At 42.7% G+C, this 25,895-nt stretch overlaps 1 protein-coding gene across 2 annotated transcripts in view; it reads right to left on the minus strand.

The window, feature by feature from the left end:
* arhgef49 (Rho guanine nucleotide exchange factor 49) overlaps nt 1-25,895 on the minus strand; it is a 60,695-nt gene that overhangs the window by 24,743 nt on the left and 10,057 nt on the right. Inside the window, exon 1 of one of the 2 annotated variants that reach the window (XM_023404499.2) lies at nt 17,040-17,144. The exons of the other annotated variant lie outside the window; for it this stretch is intronic. The gene's annotated coding sequence lies outside the window, so the exon portion shown is untranslated. Of the gene's footprint in view, nt 1-17,039; nt 17,145-25,895 lie in introns of those variants that run through there. 2 annotated transcript variants of the gene reach the window in all.

Below are 25,895 nucleotides of genomic sequence, written 5' to 3' on the forward strand. Positions count from 1 at the left end.
ATCTCCCCTCCCTTCCCCCCCATGGGATGCTGGGATGGAGAGTGCTGTGGCTGCATCATCCAAAGCTTTTGACAAGTGGCCGTCACTGAGGGACGAACCCCTCCACCACCACCCGCCTCCATCCCAGGAGTGCTGCATGACTGACAGGGCCTCCAGTGGATCCCCACCCCTCCATCAGGCTTCTGCTCATCCTCTGTAAAAAAAAAAATATTATCCAACTTACTTCATTCACACTTTGTCTGTCCCCAGATCCGTTGATTTAAAACAAGACTTTATTTCGCTGCGTTCTGTACTTCCAGCTCGACTTTGAACGCCGGCAGACTCTCCCTCTCACAGTAACCTCGCTGTGACAATCCCACTGAAACCGATAGGCTTTTCAGAGAGGGAATGAGAAATTGGTTATCGGCACTGACTGAAGTGACCCATTTATTTATTTTATTTTTTTCCCCTTTTTATCCAGCAAGCGTTTAAATCACTGAGCCAATTCCCTGCCTTTCTGGCCCATTTCATTCATCCCCTCTTCATGGGCGCTTCAGAGCCTCCTAAACTATGCAGAAGTGTTTCTGTAGGCATGTCTTATTACTGGTGTGTGTGTGTGTGTGTGTGTGTGTGTGTGTGTGTGTGTGTGCATGCTGCAGACTGAATATCTTTTGGACCTTATGCAGTGGTAGAAGAGGTGATAATAAGGTGATCCATGGTTTTTGACACCTATAGAGTTCCTTACAGACATACAGTGTCACAACTCCATCTGGCTGGTCCAGCTGTTTCCTGTGTGTGTGTGTGTGTGTGTGTGTGTGTGTGTGTGTGTGTGTGTGTGTGTGTGTGTGTAAGTCTGTCTGGCAATATCTCACCCTCACATACCTCAATATTCTCATAATTTCATAGACATAAATTTATCTTATCTCAGACCGGGGTTCCATAAAAACAGTTATATTAAAAAGAAGTAAACGTATTCTTCACTCCTGTCAGGAGAATCATCCACAAACACTCTCATTCTCAGGGGAAAGCAGAGAAGTTACAGCTGCTAAAAACAATAGGATCCAGCTGTGAATAAAACATACAGTATCCACCACTAAAAATGCATATTAATAATAAACAAAGGTATTACATTAAGAGTATTCCAGCTGAAATTGCAGATTGATTGACCTCCGTGATCCAAACTGCATCCGATTCCATTGTTGCTTTGCAGCCAGTCATCAAGCATCAGATTTCAAAGCTAAGTCTTCCACAAATGAACACACATCAACATGCACAACTAAGAATTTCAACTACACAGCATGTGTGTAAAATGTAAGAATCAAGAAAATAAAGATAAAGCTCTACTGAGGCGTCAGAAGAGTCATTTCAGAGTATTAACAACATGAAAATATACCAAAAAAAAATGTTGCCACTGTATTAGCTGCACATGTACACTGTAATCCTACAAACAGCCCTGCACCGTTATGCTATGACGATTGTTATGATCCACCCACTCTAATTGAATCATGTAGCAAAACAGAGGTTGTAAAATGGCCAGAAACATGGCACAACCTACAGGCGATGGCAGGTTTAGCTAACTGATATAAACATTGTTTATTGACCAAAAACCAGACAATCAAATTTTTCCCAAAAAGCATTTCAGTTTACAGCCACTGCTGGCGAAGAGGTGTATAATCCGAGGAACTCAGACACCAGTAATATCAGCTTCCTTGGTTTTCTCGCAGGCTGCAGCTACAAGTTCATTAAAGTTCAACCTTCATCCAATCAGGCGAAAGAGGGCGAGAGTGGCGGCGTCCCTTTCTCTCCTGGCCGCCGCCGCCATTGTGTTTACAGGCAACAACCTCTCTCTGTCTGTCTGAAAGTTTATGTATAGCGCTGTATAAGACTCCATTCTGTTCAGAACTTACAGAAAACAAATATTTGAATTTACAATAAGAAACTTGGCGTCTGCAGTCTGTAACAGTCCTCGGCAGAACTCTGTCAGGTGGACGGGGTTAACGATATTTAATCACTCGTAAAAACCAACATGGCATGAAAGTGTTCACCTCCTTCCAGCGTGTGCTGTTGCTCAGCGTGTGTGTCTGAATCTGAGGCTGTTTGCTGTTTGCTGTTTGCTGTGTGAATGAAAGTGGTTAGCTAACGTTAGCACAGCTGGAGGCGGGAACAGCGGGAGTGTGTCGGCCCTGCCAGACCTCACGGTGAGGCCAAGACAAGGAGAGGACGCACAGTCAGACACGCTGAGGCTTACATTTGTCTTGTTACCTCTGTTTTGTCCCTCTATCCACTGGCCTGTTGTTTTCAGACTCAAAAACTTTAAAAATAAATAAATAAATAAAACCGGTCTCTGGAGTGGCTAAATCTGAAAATGCCAGCTTTGCACTTCAGTGTGGGAGCGATGAGCTTTTGGAAAACAAAGACAGCGGCCTGCTCAGTCATGTCTGGGTGCTGTGTGGCTGTAGAGTCAAGAAGACAACTGTGTGTTGTGTATGTGTTTGTTGTTGCCCTCAGTTTCTACACTGCATTTTAAATCAGCTAGTGAAAAGCTGTTCGAGTAACTAATAAAACCTTTAACCAAAGAGCAATAAAGCATATTGAGTTCATTTTAATGTATTTCAAATCAAGTCAAAGGAACGCCTCGTGGTAGTACTACAAGCGTGTGCGTGTGCTCGCGTGCGCAGACACGCAGCGCTCAACACTCAGCGTGTGGCAGAAAATGGCAGACTGCTGTCCGCACACTGAGCGCTGGCGTGCAGATCTGGCCTCAAACACGGCTCGAACACAACCAGCTGCTGAGATGTTTCACTTTGCACAGCAGCGGTTTCCGTGGACGCCAGCGAACACTAAACTACAGCCGACCGGTTCCTCTTTTATGAGGGTGTGAGTGTGAGGCAGCCAGGTGGAGTACGGAGAAGACAGCTGGTGGAGCAGCTCCCAGGTCGCTAAGTCATAGTCAACAGCAAATGCAAAATGCACACTATCACAACCTGTATTCAAATATCACACAGTTCCATTTGAATAACATTTAGCTAATACTTCAAGCTTGTCAACAGACAACAGTTCGCTCCTGGTTAAAGGGAAACGTCTACACTGAGATTAAGTGGAGAAATCGCTGTAAAAAAGTTGTTTGCTCCTGCGGAGTCTGTCAGCTTAAACTCAGTATTTTTCAGTTCATAGTAGCTTTGGCAAAAGTGTAGCTAAACACACTGATACCAGCAGAGCTCCAGAGGCTGGAGACAGCAACAGCATCGTAGGAAGAAGACACGTTTTCAGACAAATTTTGACAAATTAGAGACTCAAGCATCCTGATCGAGCTTACAGATTGTGAAGAAGCGGATCACGTTGCACGGATAGTACTAAACTAAATTTCTAAAATACTTTTCAAGAGCTCTCGTTACAAATTGCTTCAGTGCAGGGAGAGAGGAAAGAGAGGAAACAAGAGGAAGTGTACAAGCCACACAACATGAAGTTACAAGATCAAACCCAAACCGAAGCAAACAAGTGAGCTTTTAGACGTTCTGTAAAACTCTTTTCCTTCTGCTGCAAAAATTAGTCATCACCATCTAAAACATAACTGACGTGAATTCAAGCTGACCACTTCCGTCATTCTCCAAAAGGAAGTGCCTTTAATGGATTTGGAGAGAAATATATAAAAAAAACACCACTTTGCAGCGCAGATGAAGATAAAAACCAAATACACATCATATGTATCTCAGATATTTGACACACGTCTCCCACAGTCTTACATGAGTAATCTGTTTGCCTGTTGGTTTACCTGCCTCCCTGTGAGTCAGTCATGTGCTAATCCAGCAGTTTGCATCTGTATTTCTGTGGGAGTCTATCCACATTAAGCCCCAATCCTCAGCGCTCCATCTGAGCTCAGCGCCGGTCTATTGATCCAGATGCTTATCCGCAGCGTCTTACATAAGAAGACCTGACCGCCATTATTATTACAGATTCCTGCATTCGAGCAGGATTTCTGACAGGAAGGAATTTCTTCTGGACAAGTCGCATTATTGTTGTTCTGTGACTAATATTTCATGCACGCATATGATCAAACCTGCGGTCAAGTGTTTAGAAGGTGTATAAACACAAATGTTTAATGTTGTCTTCAGCTGAAATTATTGTACTAAAGTGCTCACCCAAAAAAACAGTGATCAACTGAAAATAAATCATAATTAACTGCAATCAATTAACAGTTTAAGCTGTTAGTCACCAGCCTGTGACAGAATTAATTTCACCTTGTGTGTGTGTGTGTGTGTGTGTGTGTGTGTGTGTGTGAGAGAGAGAGATCGTGATTGTGATGCTATCACAGTGACAAAATCTGTCCACAGAGAAAACATATAAGCACCTGCCAAAGTCCTCGAAGCTGTGTCACCCTGTAGGTGTCTCCAGGACCACATTTTGCCATGCACACACACACACACACACACACACACACACACACACAGACTCACCAGGTGAAAACAATAGCAGCCATACTGCCGCAGCTGGTAATGAAAATAATCCAGTCGCGGCCTCAGTTTAAATCGAGAGCAACAGCTCATCCAATTGAATCACTCTGCATCTGAAGCTGGTGAGACTCTGTTGCTGTGACACAAACACACACTCACACACCCACACACACACACACACACACAAGGAGGGGAGGGGTTGCACAGGGCCACACAGGTAATAAGAACCAAGAATCCTAATGAAGTGAAGTGCCTCTCCATCCCCTGTCAGGAGGAGGATGGACGGATGCGAGGGGAGGGAGGTGGGAGCGCTGGAGGATCGGTGGAGGCTGAACATTAACTGCTACTAGAAGGATTAGTTTACTAAATGGCTGAGGTAGGATGCAAATTAAGGAGGTGAGGAGGGACGAGGAGGAAATCAGAGAGGGCTGAGCAGGGAAAGGGGGAGGAGGAGGACTGAAAAGGAAAAAAAAACAGCAGTAGGGGAGTAGAGGAACACCTGGGTGGGGCAGCGACGGGATCTGAGGATTTTTGCTCGTAACGCAGCCTCAAAGAAAACTCTCGCTGACAACATGAGCATTTGCTTCTGCATCAGGGGAAACTGATGGTTCCACTGGAGAAAAGGTTAACTGAAGGTAGACATCGTATCTAGTAGTCTTTGCATTAATTGTGTTCAGTGCGGAACTTGCTCTTGTTGATTTGAATGTCCTTCAAAACCAAACGTCTTCACCACAGAGAAAAAAACGTACAAATCAAGTACGAGGGTCTAAAACCTGCATCTTTAACTTCAAGAGGAGGGAACTCGACTCACATCCAAGTCTGTTTACAGGTCTTGGGGGGTACGACTGCATATGTGAGAAAAACATTGTATAAAGTCTGTTGTGGTTTGGGAGGGAGCTGTGTGAAGTCTGATAAACTGCCTCAAGTCAGGGGCTGGGGCTGAGGACTACAAGTTTGCAAATGAAAAAAGAAAAGAAATCTGGAGCTGTGGAGTTTAACGGAAGTGAGCTGCTACCGACATAACACACCCAAAATGTGCTGCGTTGATTTTGATTACTTTTCTTTTTAAAACCGATCATGAGTCTGAGAAAACATTATAGCAGTGCAACACAAAACTGACAAGAAGCGCGACACACGGGGAAGTGTCCGTTTTAAATCTAAAGCACAGAAAATAAAGTGGATCTGGGACACCCTGTTGGATTAGGATAAGAACAAACAAACAAAAAAAACAAAAAAAAATGAGGACATCCTAATCTGTACGATTAAATGAAACAAGCCTTTCCTGTTTTTAAGCACAACTTCCAACCCTAGATGAATGACAGCATGAGCATTGACGATGAGGGTAACTGTATAGGAATGCAGAGGCACCTGGGTGATTTGAATTCTAAATTAGGAGAAAAGGTTGTAAAATGAAAAAAGAAAAAGAAAAACAGCTTCCAGCTTTTTCCATCCCCGCAAACAGACGCTGAAGAGTTTCTTCAAAGGCAACGTTCGACATTACCATTTTCTCCCTCTAAGACACATTCCCTCATGAACGCACACACACACACACACACATACACACATACACACACACAAACCCTCCCACCCACCTCTCAATGTTTCCCATCAGCCACTGAAATGTGGGTTAATGAGGCACCACCCGGGGGCACTGTCAGCAACACCTTCACTACCAGTCTCATCAGAGGGAGGGGAGACGAGGGAGTGGGTGGGGATCTGCGAGACACTGAGCACGGGCAACATCAAAGGTGCGAGTGTGGAAGAGCGCAGTTAATTATACAGAATGACTGTGGTATGTGTATGAACTACAAGTCTCCGGGGAGGCGAATAGAGTTGTACAGCAGAGACGGTTTACTACAGCAGCTGAGAGCTCGGCGCTGCGGGGATCTGGAACTGGTTATTTTCAGACACAGTGTTAAAAATAAAATGGACTTATTGTTGAGGCAGTTTTAAAGGACGAATTCAGGCAAGAACAAGAGCACTGGTTGGAAAAGAAAAAGAAAAGAAAGAAGCATCCTCCTCATCAGACCACAGCAGGGGCACAGTGAGGGTCCTGGCTCAACTCTTTTTTGTTTTGCAAAGGAAATTGATTTTAATTCAGTTTACTCTGCGATTTTTGAGACAGAGAATAAAATGATTGCTGCCACGCCTTTCCAGAGTTGGAAAATCCTTATCTCATAGTATAAATCTCACAGTAAACCTCACGATTCATGGATCTACAAGGAAGATCATATTTCAGTTTTCCACTTGTGAAAGAAAAGAAAGAAAGAGCACGTCGCTACCTAGAATGTTGCCATTCTCGGTACAGAGCAGTTAGTCACAGATATGGTTGGGCATAAATATTCTAATATTAATTTATTGCATTGGTATTTAAATTTCAAAATCAGTATGCAAAGCCCTGTTTGTCTGTCTGTTTGTTTGTTTGCCTCTTATCTCGTTTCGTCTGTGCATCACTGCGCCGCAGCAAACAAGCTAAAGCTGGGTCTATGCTCGGAGTTAGCAACATGTTCATAGACGGCAGGAGGCGATTCATCTTGGTGTTAGCGTTCTTTCATTCACTCCAGATGTGTGCAACTGAGAAGACGCCTGCGACCATCTTCAACTTGGTTAAAGGTACAAAGTGGAGTTTTTGGCCACTGGTGGCAGTATAGAGCAAAGTCTTTCAGATAGCACGCAGGAGAGACCAGTCACTTCCTGCTGTTGATCTCAGGCTACTCCGCTGATTGACTGTTAGCCGCCGTAATGCTCCAAGACACATAGTAATACATTCTTTAGTGTGATGCAGTTTGTTTAACCTTGAAATTTCACTAAAGGTCTTTTTAAGCTTTTAGCGTCCAACCTCTACTGCACACGCTCATTTACTTTAGATTAACATATGAGTATATGTAAGTGTGTCTCTGTCTGCGTTTCATATGTTTCTATAGTGACTGTATTTTTGTTTTAACTGTGCAAACCAATCAGCGAATAAAATAAATGAATAACGTGATGAAGACTGCTGGCAAATCAGCTTCCTTGTAAATAAATATGATAAGAAATAAATTAAAACAGTTAAAAGAATATATATTCAATATGTTTGTTAGATCTCGAGTATAAACACAATGTGTTTTTTTGAATAACACAATGAATCTAAAACAGAAAATTCGATTTGTTTACAAGAAAACTCCGCAAGGCGCCTTTAAACGTCACCAGCTAACTGTGTCAAGTCTGACATCGCTGCACTGTGAAGTTCAATTCCTTTACACAAGGTTAAACAACAAGTCACTTGTTATTGTGGCAGTAAAGAGCACCTACAAATCAACCTGCTCTGTCATGTCCTTCTTCTTCTTCTTCTTCTTCTTCTTATATGGTTCCAGGTCATCTCGGTCTCATTCATATTTCATGTGTTGGGAGCCAGAAATGTTGCCGATGAATTATACAGGCAGCAGATGACCTGAGAGCAAACACCTTGCTTCTTTTGCATGAGGTTTTCCATGAGCGGCGCAGCAGATCTGCACTTGTTCAGAGAGGACAAAAGAGGGAGTCTTCTCCGCTCGGGAGAGATGGTTCAAAGGCGGCAATTCATGCAAATGATTGACCGGAGCTATCATGTGATATGAGGCCTTGTAATGAAGATAAAGTGCTCCGGGAAGACTGGCGCTTTGAAGTGACACAAGGAGGGTCTGACACTGTGGAGTTATTGTGCTTGATCAGCTTGTTATTTTAAATTTTCTTCAGGTTTATTGTATTATTCATTTATCTTATTGATGTTTGGTCCGACGAGGAGGATTTCGTCTTTTGTGCCACGGTGTCATTGTGACTGAGAATATGCTTTTATTCTGACCTGCCTTACCGATGCAGTGTGCCTGTGTTTAAGCACCAAGTATTGATTGTCAGTTCCAAAAGTCTTGTTTATTTATTCCTTGATCAGATGTTTCTTCATTTAAATCATAATTGTGTTCATTTTATACAGTAATTTATTCGAGCAATGTTCTTGCACAGCTGCTTTTGCAAAGATAATGATGTATTTGAGAATAAAGGCCCAATAAAAAAAATAACCAAACAAATAACTTCTCTGTAGAGAACCATGTTTAAACGTCTTCTTAGTAAAAATAAAATCTCTCTGCGTTAATTGATCACTTTTCTGATGGGAAAACAGTCGGCAAATATTCTGATGAATCTTTTGAGTCATTAGTCAAGAAAACATACCAGAAGTTTCCTAGTTTCACCTTCTCAGTGTCTTTGTCCCGTGACACTGTATAAATAAACCAAACCACTAACTGATTAATTAAGAAAATAATCAGCAGATAATTAATAATGAAAATGATCTAGTTGCAGCCTTATGTTTTAGTATTGGAGCCAACACTCAGCTATGTCAACTTTTGTGTTGACATAGGCACCAAACCACTTCAAATGATACCCAGGTCCAGTTCCATGTATGTGAGAGATGCACATACACACAAATGCACACTCACACACACTCACACACACTCTCCAACACACATAATATCTGTGATCAATATTACACACAATCGAAGTCTGCATGTCAGTGGCTCATGTTTAATTGATGAAGCAGCAAGCCATGTAATTACCCAGAGATCACAGAGGAAAACAAGCCTTGATAAAAAAAAAAGAAAGGAATAATCTCAATAACAGTGTGTGTGTGTGTGTGTGTGTGTGTGTGTGTGTGTGTATGTGTGTGTATGAGTGTGTTTGAGAGCGTGTGTGCGTGTGTGTGTTTCACCCAATCAGCACCGTGGCTTTCTATCACGCCACAGCCAGCCTCTCCTATCAACCGATGGAGGGTTATGGATCTCACTCAGCTTGGTGGCTGCATCTATAACAACTGCTACACACTAACCTTTACAGCGACAGGTAGATACACACACACACACACACACACACACACACACACACATACATACAAACACCTTGCAGACACCAGATCAAACTATACATCTCTTTTAACTGCCACTATCCAGGCTGCACTGTGGTGATAACAATCCCATGAGACAGTTTAAAATTCTTGATCTTCAAACAGGATGTTTGATGAACAAGTTTATGAAGCTCCGACTTTCCCCTCTGAGGAGCAGAAATGAAGCGCTCCCATCATCACTGCTCATCTGTGCCACACGATGAATGAGCGAAAAAGAGAGACTCATCCCAGAAGAGAGGCTGACATATACAGACAGAATGTGATATAATGAGTAATCTCTACATTTAGCTTTGTGTAACGCTGGGAGGAAAGCTAAGGCACACTGTTGGCATTTAACTGACACAGAGAAATAACAAGTGCGTGTTTTCAGCATGAGGCCACTCGCCTGAGGCTGAGCGCTCTGATGCACCGTTTCAAATCAAAAGAACAGCCTCCATATTCTCTGTCTCTTAAAGCTTTAGAAATCGTCTCAGATCCACATCAGGCCACAAAGAAAACTGAGACGTACCACGCCAAATGTCAGCCTGTTTTTTTCTGTCCTTCCACTTTCTACATTAATCATTCATTCATCATCTTCTTTAGTTTTCTTCAATGTAGAGTTTCCAGAATTAGAGGGAGACTGAGTCTATTCTGTTTTACTTATCAAGATCCTCAGTGTTCCTCAAAATAGAAACACAGGAGTCTCCTGGAGAATTTAACAAGTAATATAGGTTTATGTTGTTCTTAATTCTTTCAACTTCATTTCTGAGATCGAAGGTGTTTTTCTGTTTATTTGCCATGTCGAAAGACTAAATACTACAATACCCATGAGCATCAGCCAGGAAGAAGCTCGTCAGACGCACAAATCTGAGCTGTGGCAAATTCAAAATGTGATGTCCTTCAAACTTGGGACACAACATGGGACCAAGTCCATCACAAACTGACCCATTATGCTCTGCCATCGGATGTTTTTTTTTTAAAAAGAAATGAAACTTGGGATTCGTAGTTGATGTCTCTCCTTCAGCTTTTATGTGCACAAGCTTGTACCTTTGATTTTTTTAATGGAAGGCACCAGGGATTTTCTAAATCTAAATGTTCATCTTTTGTACTGAAGATTCAACCAGGAGAGTTCAATGTGCTTCCAAGCCATAGATGTAATCCAACCATCAGTAACTACTGGTGTTTATGCATAAAATGAGCAAGACTTTTACTTCTGGATCTCCTGACTGATGCCCAAAACAACTGCTCCCACCTCACACCTTTATTTCGGTGCATTCTCAGCGCTTCTTTGTCAAAATAAATCTTATTTCCACAGTGAACTTGCCGGCTTTGTCATGTTTGAAATGTTATGACTGATGTTTTCTTTTCATGTTTGTGAATACACTCAGTTGCCAGTTTGTAAAGCACAGCTAGCCATAGTTTAATTTTATTATTACCTATGAAAACAATATGTGTTTTTCACACATCAGCCACAAAAGACCAAACAGCTGAAGTGTTGTGATGTTGTACGTCTGGCTCTAATTACTTCCCAAGGCCAGTGTTTGTGCTAAAACCACAGTGCAAAGCAACAAAAAAAACCCACAACACCATCAACTATCGTGGCAGATACAGTCGCCGAGAAGATGCAATATGACAGTAGTCAGGTTCAACCGAAGGTCTGCGAGAACCAAAGCACACTCAGTTATCTGAACTCGTGTCTCTTTCAGTTTGGTAACCTAAACACACACCCACGCACACACACAGACACACACACAGACACACACACACACACAAAACACACACACACACACATGCACGCCCCCAGGGTGTTTTCCTGTGTCTGTTGTCATTTCTGCAGGGGATCATAATGACATCAGCATCAGCAACACCTACATCAACAACACATCAACAGTCTGCTCACATTCATATCCATATGCTCACACACATACTCACACACACACACACACAATCTCTCTCGCTCTCTCTCTCTCTCTCTCTCTCTCTCTCTCTCACACACACACACACACACAGTCTGACCTCATTCCTACAATCTGTCTCTTAGGACAAAAAGAAAGAGGTAGATCAGGAGAGGAAAAAAAAAAAAAAAAGCGATATCAGGTGCAGTGAAGGGAAGCAACGCGTGCAGAGACGAATTCAGCCGAGGAGGAGAAAGGGAGTGGAAGAGGAATACATGATAAAGGCCTGACAGGACAGAGGAGGGGGAGAGTTAAAGGTGATTGGAGAGAGGGATAAGCAGAGAAAGAGATAGACGGGGTAGATAGAGGTATCATTGTCGTCTCAGGAGTGGCGTTAATAAACAAAAGGAGGCTAATAAGGCAGGAGAGGATTTGCTGGGCAGCAGATGGCTACGTGAGTCACTCCAACAACCAGGAATGAAGGGAGACAGGGAGATAAGAGAGGGTGAGGGTGGACGGAGAAGAGAGAAATGGAGACTGACGATGGAGGCAGAGAGAAAGAAAGAGAGAGAAAAAGAGAAAAAACCTTCATGTATCCCATCAAAGCCCTTCTCCCTCTCCAGCCTGTCACTAAAGAAACCAGTAAATAGATTCTGCTGTTTTTATTTAGCCGCTGGGTCACATGCAGCTGCTCGGGATGTATGCTCCCCCCTCACAAATAAAATTGAATAAAAAGAAGAAAATTTCACTGATGTCTCGCTGTTCCTAGAAACTGAAGGGCCTCTTTTCAAAATAAGAGACCTCAGCTCGAGACGAGAGTTGACTTGAAAGTTTCAAACGAGACTGTGCTCGCACAGAAATTAGACCATTTGTTGTTTGTTCTAATAGAGAAAACATTCATGTTTGCAACCCAGAAAATCTCAGTGAGAGAGGTGAAATCTGCGTGAATCCACCCTGGAAGCTTTTCTTTGTTACGTTTCGACTCTGCACAGGTTTTCAGGCGAAAACCTCAGGCAGGTTTCCAAAAACCAAACACCAATAAAAAGCTTTCAGCCCCTGAAAAAAATTCATCAACACCCAAAAACTTCCATCTAATCCATTTCAGTAGGGGAGTGTGTGGGTGTGGTTTGACCTGATGTGACAGTGCTGGCAATACAAGCAGACAACACCACAACTGTCCCCGGGTTTTGATTCAAATAGAATCCAATGATATTTTTTATATCAAACATGTAATGGGTTTTAGAGGTCACTGATGAACAATGTTGTCCGGGTGAAGGGGAGGTCAGATTAGAAAATGCTCACAGAGGTTGTTTTGGAAAGCTACGACAAATCTGAAGCCTGTTGAGCCGCGAAGATGACCCCGAAACAGAAAACACATTCTTGTCTGTTGTATGTGTTGCAGGCCTGTAGGCTTCAACAGAGGTAACTACACCTTAAAGGTCCCATATTGTATTAAGTGAGATTTATATGTCTTTTTTGATTATAAAGCAGGTCTAGGTTCTATATTAATACTGTGAAAGTATCAAAGCGATCAGTCCACAGAAAAATACACACAGCCTGTATTCAGAAACTTAGCCTTAAAACGAGCCGTCAGGACTTCTGTACCTTTGTGATGTCACAACAAAGCAGTCACCACTCTTAGCCATGCACCAATCCCGGGCTATCCAGATCCACCACCCAACCCCAAATATATCTTCTTATGGATATCAAAACTTCAAATAAAACACAGGAAAAGTGTAAAATATGGGACCTTTAACCACACCTTACTTTAATTTTACCCAACTGTTGCATTTTTTGTGTAATTAGACTTTAAAATATTAAATATGTGTTTTTTTTACTGAGAAAGGAATAAAATAAAAATGACTACAATCTGAAGCCAATTGTTTTTACATTCAGCCACGTGTTCTCCTTTCTCTGGATCAATGCTGCCCCTTGACCTTGCTGAGGGGGAGTCAGTGTTTTCCAAAAGCCTTTCTTGTCAGCTCATTGTCAGCTTTAACAAGGATCCATCAGAGATACATCATGGCCTGGTATCGACTGACTGGCCTCCTAAGGACGCCTACAAGGATCCGTATCTGCTGAAGGCATTCTGGATGTCATCGTATGACTCACACCTTCTCACAACAGAGGGAGAGAAAGAGGAGGAGGAGGGAGTGAAATAAAAGCAGGGAGAGGAAAGCTGGAGCAGCCCCTCTTCTTTATCCTCCAGAAGCCAAGGACAAGCTTGTAATTGGCTTACACTGTATGGGAGGAGAGATTTTCAGATGACAGCAGAGGCAGGGAAGCATCGAGGGAGAAGGGGGGTAGGGAAAGCAGGGGATAGAAGAAGAAGGGATGAGAGTGATGAAAGGGTAGAGCTGGAGGGATGTGATGATTAGGAGCACGGAGGAAGATAGAGAGGGCGGCAGATAGGAGAGGGGATGGGTGGGCGCTGGGTTTGGCAATGAGGAGCGATGGAGGGCCATCGATCGACTGTCACCACAGTTTACAGGGACCCGACTAACAAGCATCAACACGAAAGGTTGGAGGAACTCTGGAGAATATGTGAGTGTGCATGTGTGCAAGTGTAATATACCACATCTCACGATTGTGTGCATCTTCTTTAGTGTATCATCAGGTTTATCTTTTCCTTTCCGAGTGTGAAATGTCTAAACGTAAACAGTTCAGTCTACTCAGTCTACGAACTTTGTTTGGATCAGGAAAACAAAATGAGCAATGATTGGGGGTTTGGATCTTTCTGAGCAAGTTCTGTGGCAAGTTTAAAACCACAAGTAGAAACCCCCGTCTCTAAACTCTCGCTACCACAGAAGAAGACAAAAACGAAGTAGAGGAAAACACAAAGAATACGAGGAAGAAGATTAAGGAGAGATACCGTCACATTACTCACACACTGTGTTTGCTCTGAGCCATCAAAACGTACCACAAAACCTGACATCGCACAGTTGCTGCCACTTTCTATTCTGCCCAACGCAAAACAGAGGTCAGGACGCTCCGGGATCAGCTGACATGTTTCTGCAGGAGGACTCCAAACAATTGTTGCTAGAGAAGAATGCCTCATTTTGACTGAAATGTTCCAAAGGACAAACTGAAAAGCCATCTAATTAGACACAAAGAAGACAGCCAGCCACACTAGACTGTATCTTTTTATCAATGGCAGATGGAAATTCCTAATTACTAACCCCGGGAATCCTTTTGCATATCCCAACCGGTGGGTACAGAGATGATTAGCCTCGCGTGAACCTCCTAAAGCCCCTAGTCCAAACCTCCCCTCCCACTCCCCAGCATCAATATCTCTATGCAAACCTGCCTGTGTCAACTCAATTTATTTTCCAATTTCCCACAGGGTGAAAGAGTGCCTCTCACTCTCTCTCCCTGTCTGCCATCCATCACTCTACAACTCTCTAATTTCTGTCCCTCTCTTTTTCTCTCTGTCTCGCCTCTCGTCTCTTGTTTGTCCGTTTCCCTCTCAGCTAAAAATTTCAGCGCTAACGTGGCGTGCTGTCCTCCTCCTCCTCAACTCGCTGGTCCACAAGGAGCAGACTGGAGGAAACTGTTTACATAAGTGCTGAAACAAAAGCACTTATACAGGCAAATAATAGAACAGGGGATTGACAGAAAATTAGGCAGACGACACTTCAAACAAAAGTGATAAAAGCATTCAAAGTGCCACCAATCAATATTTTTATACCAATCAGTCAAATGATTAATGTTCAAGGCATCGCTCTGGAAACCACAGAAAGTTATAACCAACTCTGGAGCCTTTTAGCCACTTTTAGCTTAGCATAGTTTTGGTTTATGTCATAACTTCATCTTCATCAGCAGTAGACACAAAGCTCTGATAAACTCAGTGTTTACTATACCTGCCCAAAACCATACAGTCATGGCAAGCAGACAGGTTTAGCAAGTTGCTGGTGAATAAAGAAAAGCATTTAACAGCTAAAAAGCCAGATATTCTTCTGAGGAGGTGTCGCAGACTAAAAAGGAAAAGGGAGCGTTGGACGTAAATTCACCAGGTTCAGGTTCATCACATTAGCCAAACTTTATCAGCACATAAAATAAAATAAATTGAGCTGCGTGATTTTTTTTTTCAGGTTGTTTCATTTGAAGTCAATCAGCAAGAATATCAAATATTCTCTGGTTCGACTTTCTCATATGTGAGGATGTTTATTAATATCATACCAAATTTAATTCAGTTGAGTTTTGGATTGTGAAAAAAAAAAAACATCACCTTGGATTTTCATTATTTGTGGATGAACATCTTTCATTCATTTCTTACATTTATAAACTAAACTATTTACTGATTCGTCATATTCGATATGAGCTTTTATAACACACTATAAGCAGCTGTAATTGTTTGTATCCCCTCCTGTGAGGTATCCATAAGTGAAGGTTGCTGTGTAAATAGATAAACGATGACAATAGAGTAAAACACAGGTGTTTATAAAATGATATAAAATGTCTTTATTGAATAAATGTTGACAAATACTGTTCATTGGCAAACAGTTTCATGAGCCCTTATAGCTGTTTACAACTCATTACAGTGTTATAAACCATCCATTAAATGTTTATATTCTGCTTACAAATGTGAAATAGTGGGTTAAAGTAAAGTGCTGACTCTCTTCTTCAGTCATTTTCTACTCATATACATGAATATTGGCAAGATATTGTCAATAGTATCATCATATTGATTCCAACCATATCAGTCATCCCTGGCTGCACCTCTAGTTTACATATGAGGCCACAGACCGGTTGATATTCATGCTGCTCTGTGAACGGCCAACAACACACACAAGCACAAACACAAGGGGCTGGCCGGCTGCAGAGGAGTACACTATCGACCAACCAGGAATTTATCAGCCACAACAATTAATCTTGTGGGAGGCGGGTAGCGACTCTGTGAGTGTGTGTGTGTGTGTGTTTGTGAATCTCTAAATGTGCCTCTGAGGGAGAAATGGGGCGAGACTACAAGATCATATTGGAGATATCATTCCTGCTGACCGCCCCTGACACACACTCACAGACAGACAGACAGATAGACAGACAGACAGACAGACAGTCAGACAGACAGACAGACCACATGCAAATACAGACACACAAGATTTTAGAGGGTCAGTCAGGCATGAGGAGAAGCTCCTCACATTCCCTCTACCTGCAGATCATATAACATTTTCAGAGATGGTTGAGCATCCAGACCAGACTGGATCTATCCATCCTGCTTTTCTTCTTGGAGATACTTTCACCTTTTGAGTTATAACTATGGTTCAAGTCAGCTTACAAAGAACACGCTTGATATGCAGTATGAAGATCTGAATAAGCAAACAGTACAGGGAGGGTTGTAAAACTGAGCTGCACTGTCAAAGGAGCCTAAAAGAGCTATCTGTGTCAATGCAAAGCGTCACATTACACCTGCTGTCATCCCCCTGACTTCCCTCCATACAAGGCTACATGAATTATTGAGCAATCCCTGCTTTGTCAACTACAACACCGCCGATTGAGCGGAATAAATACTCAACCTGCTTACGCCATTCATAAAATGACAATATCCATGCACGCAAAAGGTTGTTTCCAAGACGGAACAGGGAGTAACCCGAGTACAATGATGCTGTTATAAAAGAAAGCATGATGTTAAAGAGAATCCATGCAGTCCTGTCACTCACAAAGCCGAGCACATGCTTCCTCTTCATCTCTAGTTTTTTCCAACCACCGGCAACAACTGTCTCCACTCTGCAGCTCTGTCTACCGGAGAGGCAGAGCTCCCGGTGCTACAAACTCCTCACCACAAGAAGATAAAGGGCAGGAATATTCGCAGCTTTGTGTACTCACCTTTGTCATGAGGCCAGTGTATGTTTGGTGGTCGGCGTGTGTTATGAGCTCCGCGGCGCAGCAGGCAGCCTCTCCTCTCCGTCTCGCTCCCACCGCGAGCTGGAGTAGAGTGCGCGCGTGTGTGTGTGTGAGAGAGAGAGAGAGAGAGAGAGAAAGAGAGAGCGAGAGAGCGTGTGTGTGTGTGTGTGTGTGTGTGAGTAGGAGCCCTCTCACTGGCTATTGTTACAGGGAAGGGAGCCAAACTGAGCATGCTCCAACATGAACAGCCCTTGTGGTTGGCATGGAAACCGGGAAGCGGCTGTTGTGTTTGAGTTGTGAGGTGCTTTCTGTTATGCGCACGAACTCACACACGCACACACACACACGCACACACACACACACACACACACACACACACACACAGCAAAGTGCAGGCAGGTGCTGCTGCTCTATCATCGTCCTGGCCACGTTTCGACACTTGATTAATCCTTAATTCTCCCTCATTTTATTCCCTTTACTCAGAATGAAGCTGACAGCTGCTCTCTCAGCCGATGACCTGAATCACATACACAAGTTCACAAGGTGTCCTGGATAAAAGTAACCAACCACAGGCCAGAGTTCTCAGTAAAACACCTGATTTTTTAAATCTGGTAAAACCCCAAATGTGACAAATAACAACAGAATCAGTGACATGAACGTATCATAAGAAAACTCTGATGGAGATATTGTGTCTAAATGAATGATTACAAGCTACACAGATGAGTCAGAGTGAGAGACCTTGCAGCTCTTTTCCGATGAGTACATTTTATGCTTTCATTACCAAGTCAACAGTCGAGAGATGACAGGAAATAAGGGCAGAGAGAGTTGAAGAATGACATGCAACAAAGCCCCCCATGGGCGCCGCCTTATCCTGGGCCTCCACAGAGTTCCAGTGAGAAGTCTTTCATGGAAGAATATCTACTTTTAATTGGTACCACTGTTGTAAGTCAGTCTTACTGGATGTAACGAAGCATGTAACATAACTTTAACATAACTTTCCAGAACGGTCTGTCCTGATTCATAATTTACTGGGCAGCGCACTGGCGCAAATTAAAGTAGAAATAAAGTATGTGGATACGCTGCCAGAATTATATCTTAAGTAAGGCTGATGACGACACGTTGGAAAATGTATCTTTTTAGGAGCATCAATTTAGTGTGTTATTCTAATGCACCAGATAAAAAAACGTGTATATGCATATACAAGGCTATTCTTTAATTCTTATAGTAGAGTTTCTGTCTGGGTTGTTGCCAAGTTCTAACAGAGATCTTTAAACAAATAAGAACTTATATTTTTGAGGATATTATAGATTTTAAAAAATAACTCAATAGGATGAGCGAATAGTTAAACTATTTTCCAGTCCTTTTCTAGTCCTCACAAGGAAAACGATTATTAAAGTCAAATCCCCCAAAAACAACATGTGCCTACGTCCACAACAAAGCCCTATAGTGGCTGAAGGAAGCAAAGGAGGAAGTAGTAGGATGTATGTGAAAAAAAAAGACCAATATTTATTACCCACCATCCATGTTGGTTTCTTTTAACCATGTCTTTCCTTAACTTTCACCAAGTGGTTATTGTTGTAACCATGACAACAAATGCCCCTCAACTTTAAGTGAAACCATGATATTCCCCATCCTAACCAAGTTGGTTTTGTGCCTAAACCTATAACGAAACCTCAACCATGGTGCTGTCGCATCATATAACATGATGTCACCGTGTCAATAGAGGCATCAGGTCAGACTGAGCTGCTGTGTGTCATTCTGGACATCCAGCATTCAGTATTTTGTTGTTTAATTTGGATGACTAGTTGTGAATATCATGAGTATCACGTCAATACTGATATAATACAATAATAACTACTATAATAAATTGATCTGGCCTTTATTTACATTACAGATGTGAGTGTTATTGACTGTGAAGGGCTGCATTATGCAGTAGAGTAGAATCTCATTAGAAGAAGAAGCAAATAATTGACACCAATCAATATGAATTATGAAAATGAATGGATTAGTAGGTATTCCTGTATCACCACACAGCACTTGTCCTCACATACTACCAGCGTGGGTTTAAAAATGAATCTGCATCTCAATAAAATCCCATTTTCCTCATTAATATGCAGATTTATTTACACAGCAGGAAGCTCAAAATCTAATCGGATCATGTGCTCTGTCAGAGGAGCATGTGTCATAACAGGCTGCGCATCAAACATCATGCATGAACAGTGAGTAAGTGCGTTACAGAATTAAGCCGAGGCCCTGCTATCAGAGTATGTGTCCAATGCTTCAGTTTGCCATTTGCTTGCCATATGCAGAGAGACTCCGGGGGCATCCCACAAACACAACTTCCTGTGGGAATAACAGTCACGAAAGGCACCATGCAGGCATCAGCCAGACGGCTCTTGGCATGTTTGTGTCCATGAAACAGAGTACAACACAGAGCTCCAGTTGCCTTATTGCCAGAATTACACCGAAGCCTTCTTTCTTTCCTTCCCCACATCCATACGCACTAAAAACACCGCGTCCTTCACTTTGCTTACTTTACCCTGACAGCAAGAACAAGTGACAGAGCGAGAGAGCAGCGAGATATGAGGCGTTAGTGGAGCCATTATCAGCGGTCAATGCAGCCCACTCGCAGTAGGGGGTGCGTTCACTAAGCACCTGCTGTTCTGCATCACAAGGCTTTCCTGCCCTCAACAGAAGGACAGTAAAAACGTCCAAGGCTGTTAACGTGTTTATTCAGTGTTTAACAGCTCCATCGCACATCAAAAAAAATCTATATGGCGACCACAGGAGGGCATTAATCTGAGGATGGAGGTGGGTCTGTGAGTTTATGTTTATTAAGTATATGAGTATACAGTAATATAAAGTGTGCAATCATTGCCAAACTGTTGAAATCCACGTTTACAATCAATATTGACCATTTGAATTTTACTGCACACGGTGGCTGCTCTTGACTTGTCGTCTCCATGACGCTACCAGGCAATCAGCACAGACTCCAGGAAGTCACTTTACATGACAGTGAAGCTGCTTTCACTGAACTCCACAACAGTCTGACAAAATGCATATAATGACTTAAATAAATTAGTCGCAGCTAACATATTAGCGAACTGCTGCCTAGTTGCACTCCTTTAAGCTCTGGTTTGGTCTCGCCAACTCAAATATCTGGATTTTTTGGCTGCTAAATGTTCTGTTTTCCGCACCAGCTGGTCTCTGACGGCCAGTCTGCTGTGTGGGCTGAGCAGCCAGTGTACAGTGGGTTTATCAGAGCTTGTTTGCTGATGACAGCTACCTGCCGCTCCTGGAAACAGCAGAATCCACACACTCTACAACCAAAACAATGAGCTAAAAGAGGCTAAAAAAGCTCCACAGAGGTGCAAAACCTGTGACTATGACTGACACCATTATTGGATCCATTGTTATATAAGTCTACTGTATGCAGACTATTTATAGTTGGCTGTCTTGGTGTAATGTGCTCTGGCTTTGCTCTAACTTGTGCAGATAATGCGCACTGTCATTTCTGGTTTGAAAGCCCAGACATGTTTGTGTAGAAGCCAAAAAGAAGAAGCCTTCACTGCAGGGTGTATATATGAGTGTGTGTGTGTGTGTGTGTGTGTGTGTGTGTGTGTGTGTGTGTGTGTGTGTGTGTGTGTCTGTCTGTTGTGTTGAGGTTGGCCCTGTCCTGTTATCAGACCCATACAGAGGTGTAGGTTTTACTGACACCAAGGGTTGAGATGAGATGTATCCACTGAGCTGTCCTGCTCCGCCCGGCGACACATGGCTAGATAATTTATGAGGGCTTCACCATTGGTTCAATAATTCATAGGGCCCTCGCTCTGACGTTGGTGAGTCACGGACAAGCCTTTTACTGAGAAACGAAGGAGAGGGAGTAAGACACAACGAGAGAGAGAGAGACATTTGTGGGGTGCAAACTCAATAAGAACTTGCCACACCATTACTTTCTGAGGCCTGTTAAATATAGCACAGCCTCCATGACTCAGGGGAGGAGCCGCGAGACGAGATGAAGGAGGGTGAAGCCAGCTTTTAGTGATGAGTAAGTAACCGTGGGAGCCATGAAAGCATGAAGCAGCCTACTGAAGCAGAGGGCTTTCCTGAACCAGTAAACACAGCAGGAAGTAAAGACAAGACAGGCTTCACTCATGTCATTTGTCCACAATATTACACACACACACACACACACACACACAGATGAGGCCTAATAGAGTGTGTGCACAGGCAGTGTGTTCACACAATCCACACCTCAGTGCTGCACAATAGCTGTTACTGTTAGCTTTACTAGAGAGGAACGATGCATTGTTGTTGACCCCCTTGGCTGGATGGAAATGTTTACATATCTAAGGGGGGAGGAGTGTGTTAATACAGGACAACGCAAATAATGTCCTCTGCCAACGCGTTCATCCGGCGCTTGATTACTTGGCAACCACGGGGGCATTGTGGGGGACAGTGTAGTCCTTTGATGCCTGACAATCGATAGAGTGATGGGCGACTGGTGGGAGGTTGATGGAGGGTACAATGCACAAAGGAACGCGGTGACACACATACAGGAAAGTAGCCACAGGCTTGACACACTGAACTATATTTAAATAATCAACTGGGTCTTTGTCCACTGACATTAAGGTAAACTTGGGTAAATTTGGTCAATCAGAATGAGTTCTACGTTCTGTAATATTGTGTTTTTTTTTCTATACATCACGTCTGGTGTAGACGTTTGCAAACACATCAATAAAGTGTTGTGCATTTCTGTCTAGTCTGCCTCCCTTTATTCTATAGTGCGAGAAGGGGAGGTGTGTAATAAAGTGTGACTAAATACACTTCAACCACTTGACTTGCTGATTTCATATTTAGTGGTTGCGTTTACACTTGGGTGCATTTCAGTTTTTTTCTTGATTGTTTTATGTCATTGTGCCTGAAGATCAACATAATGATAAGTTGTATTAAGTGATTTACAGGTGACTAATGAAAATCTCTCTGACAGAATATATTAGCAACTATTAAATGCACTGTTGTGAAATGTTGTACGGACATACATCGATCCCAGACAATGAGTTTGAATGACCTCTGTAAATCCTCGAGCACAACTACGAGGTTGAAATCTGTGGTTTTGAACGAAAAGACTTGACAGCTATTGGATGAATGTCTGTAGACTCTGGTTGCTTTGTGATAAGCTCCTCTACTCTGCCGTTACAGTAGGATATTTGTATCAACACAAACATATTTTGACCAAAAGTACTGAAGAGACGGGGATGCGGCAGGGGAAGTGGCCCACATTCTTCTGCAAAAACTGCTGCCTCATTCACTGATGACGTGTGTGTGTTTGTCTGTCTGTGTGTGTGTGTGTGTGTGTGCAAAACCCACATCCCTGGGAATACAGTCTGCTAGATATACTAACATCTATGGTTGCATCTAATGGGTATTTTTTGTTACCAATTACCAATTATGTTTCATTTAATGGTTCAATTCAGAAAATGTCAGATACAATAAAAATCAAAATGTCCTTCACATTTTCCCACATGTCGAGACGATGAGACGTTCAGTTCACGGTAAAACAAGAGAAAAGCAGCGAATCCTCACACCGAGTGATTGATGAATGATTTCAACAACTAGTTAATCACCAAACCTGCTAGTTTTCTGTTGTTCAACAATGATGCTTTTCTGCACTGCTGACAAAAATACCAATACCCATATCAAAATCTGGGCCTCCTATTATAGGTCCATCAATCGGTGCTAAAACATGTTTGTATTGGGGTGCTCTGCGGTGCAGGCTTGTTGTGATGATCTGCTCTGCTCAGCAACAGCCAAATATGCTGGTGCTAGTGTGTGTGAGTGTGTGTGTGTGTGTGTGTGTGTGTGTGTGTGTGTGTGTGTGTGTGTGTGTGATTTTATTGATTGGACCAGGCTAGGAACAGGTGACCGGCCTGGAAAAGGGGAAATAAATGGAAGACAGGGCCGCACATAACCATCATGACCCATTAACCTCATTCATTATTTAATTTTCCATCCGCTCTCAGTAGGTCTGATAGGAAAGAGGGGCTGCTGCACAACTCCATTAAAGTGGCATTTACATGTCAGATGTTACGTAAAGAAAACTCGATGACCCGTATTCTCAGATGTGTCTGTGAATGAATATGTCAGCATACAGTGTGTGTGTGTGTGTGTGTGTGTGTGTAAATGTGCGTGAGTGTGTACACATGTTCCCTCCTGAGCTCTGTATTGGCTGATTTAAATCCCCCATGTGTAGAAGGGGGCCTGCTATCATAATCAGCATGCCTGCAGCCACACAGTACACTGAATGAACCCTGGCCCTCCTGATGGGAAGCCTTGAAATCCAATTTTCCTGTCAATCTACCCGTCTCTGCAGTGTGCCATACAGTCCTGCTCAAAGCTGGATCACTTTGTACCCCATCCACATGTCTCTCTCATCAGCCGGCCTTGATTGGTCTCCTCCAGATGATACCACAGATCTGGTTAGCACGACTGATGTAATGCAGGATTATGCTGTTGGAGGCTAATATCGTTTTCATCATCATTTCCAACTTGAATATGCACTAAACTGGCTCCCCGGCTGAAATATCGCCACAGGAGAAGGAGAGATGGGCGCTTCCTTCAAAATGTTAAACAGTTCTATCCTACTTCACGTGATGGCGCCTCTTTCTGCCAAGAGGCATCAGCATGTATCTGAATCTGAAGTATTAGCCAAATAGGAAATTGGCAAGCTGCAGCACAGAAATGTGACCGAGTTTCATTATCGAATGGAAAACTCTCTTAATATTCAACCTACATTAATCGACAATAAAGACATGATCGTTTCCACATGGACGTCTCCGTGCAACGCATCCGCATCTGTGCAGTGGACTGGATGTATTGAATCGCCAGAACAGAGAGGAAAGCAGAAGAAATGTTGGCTGGATTATTTTGGGTAGAGGGAAGATTAGCCTCTGAAACACAGAGATCAATGTTATTCCTCTTCTCCGGAGAGGCGGCGGCTCATAAAGACTCTGAGCTGCGTGGGAGGCAGAAATAAAAACACATTAGCCATCAGAATTCAACCGCGGCAATCTTCATAGTAATAGTAGGAAGCCTGGGCGTACTGCAGAAAATTCAGCATTTACACATCAATAGAGAGGGCTGGCTGAGATGTATTATAATGCAGAATATTCAGACAGTGGGCGAGGCTTTTTGAATCTCAATGACACTGTACTCGGGCCGAATGAAGGCAACAAGCGCTGGCTGTGAACTGCTGAAGGGGGTTGTTCTGCATGAGGACGAGGCCCATGTCTGCACCAAACACAGTTGTGCTGAAGGGTGCGACATTATGTAACGCCGGTGACATAACCAAGGGTCCAAGGAAAGAGCGGGAAGCCACACAAGGTCGCTGCCCTTTGAATAACGGCACGTGGAAAAGCCATTAGAGGAGACCTCGGGCTATCTCTGGATCTAAAGGTACACCCAGCAGTGACGCAGCTGCCATAAAAAAAAAGGAGCTTCTAATGTTAAACACAGAAAGAAATGAAGACACTGTGGGAAAAGCTGTTGTTTATGTAAGTGTACAAAAAGTACGGATTTCGCAAGGAAGTTAAACCGTAGGAATCAACGTGCCAGCCAGGCTGCGTAATGAGTGTGTGTGTGTGACAGCTGTAAATCATGTCTGTGATATTAAAAACAGGTGTGCAGTGTTTACGTCTCAGATAACCTAAACTAGTCTTCCTAGATTGTATTTCATATCATCTCACTAGTAACTGATGTATAATTTTTCCAGTAAATAAAGACAAATGTAATGACACATGTATGTTGTATCATGACAGCAGCAGGAAATAAGAAATGAATTGGAGAGGATTATTATTGGTTTTTAAATTATTATTAATCAAAGCGCACTTTAAATGACATAACTGAACTGCAGCAGTGAGACCACAGGCAGCCAGGAAGTCTTCTGTCAGACTCTCATACATGAACAAATCTGACAAGCCCCAAAGCTCCCAAGTGGCAATTTTAGCCTACAGATATTAACAGTTTGGCATTTATAGGTGTCAAGTGTCATGGCCAGTGTGGCCAGACTGTAAGAGCCCAATCACAATCTAGGAAATCTTCATTTAGGAAAGGGTTCATAAGCTCAAAACCACAATTACAATAATGAAAAATTTCTAATTGACTATAATATACAATATGAACGGAATAAAATAAAAGTCTTTTAAATACAGAATAAATGTTAAAAGTTTTCACTCATGTGAACAGATGTAAGGTTTTGCATTTAGTACATAATAATCGAAATAGGAAAAAACTGTTTCAACGTAAACAGCATTTGGTTTGGTCAGTCATCAGTTATCATTCATTGCATGTCAAGCTGAACAGCACCAATCTCAATGGTTAAACTTGGATGAGAGAAGGGATCAATTTATTGAAATATATCCTGACTTATTGTCAGTGGAAATCAGTCAGATGCCACAAAAAATAGTCCAAATGATCATCATCTCTTCAACATAATCTCTCCGACATTTTAAAATTATTTCACTATTTTGTAAGTATTTCACTACTTTAAATAAGGTGTTACAGCCCGATATGGAAACACTGGTCGTATGGGAGCTGGTGTCATCCTATCACCATCTCCAGCTGCTGGGTCAAGTCAGGTCAAGTCAAGTCTACGAGTTTGTAGTGCTGAACCATGTCAGTAGCTGGATCTTGACTAATTTCTAACAAGACTAGGTCAAAACCTGGTATATCCCAGGACCGGACAGTCTCAGTGAATCGAACTTTGCTTCAAACGCGCTACGTCGGCAACACTGCAGGCTATAAACTCCCCCCTAATGGAAACTGGTTGCACTAATTCAT

The sequence above is a fragment of the Seriola lalandi genome, unplaced genomic scaffold, assembly GCF_002814215.2.
Source record: "Seriola lalandi dorsalis isolate HSWRI2012SDOR001 ecotype SW California unplaced genomic scaffold, Sedor1 jcf7180002054245, whole genome shotgun sequence".
In the NCBI taxonomy this organism is placed as follows: domain Eukaryota; kingdom Metazoa; phylum Chordata; class Actinopteri; order Carangiformes; family Carangidae; genus Seriola; species Seriola lalandi.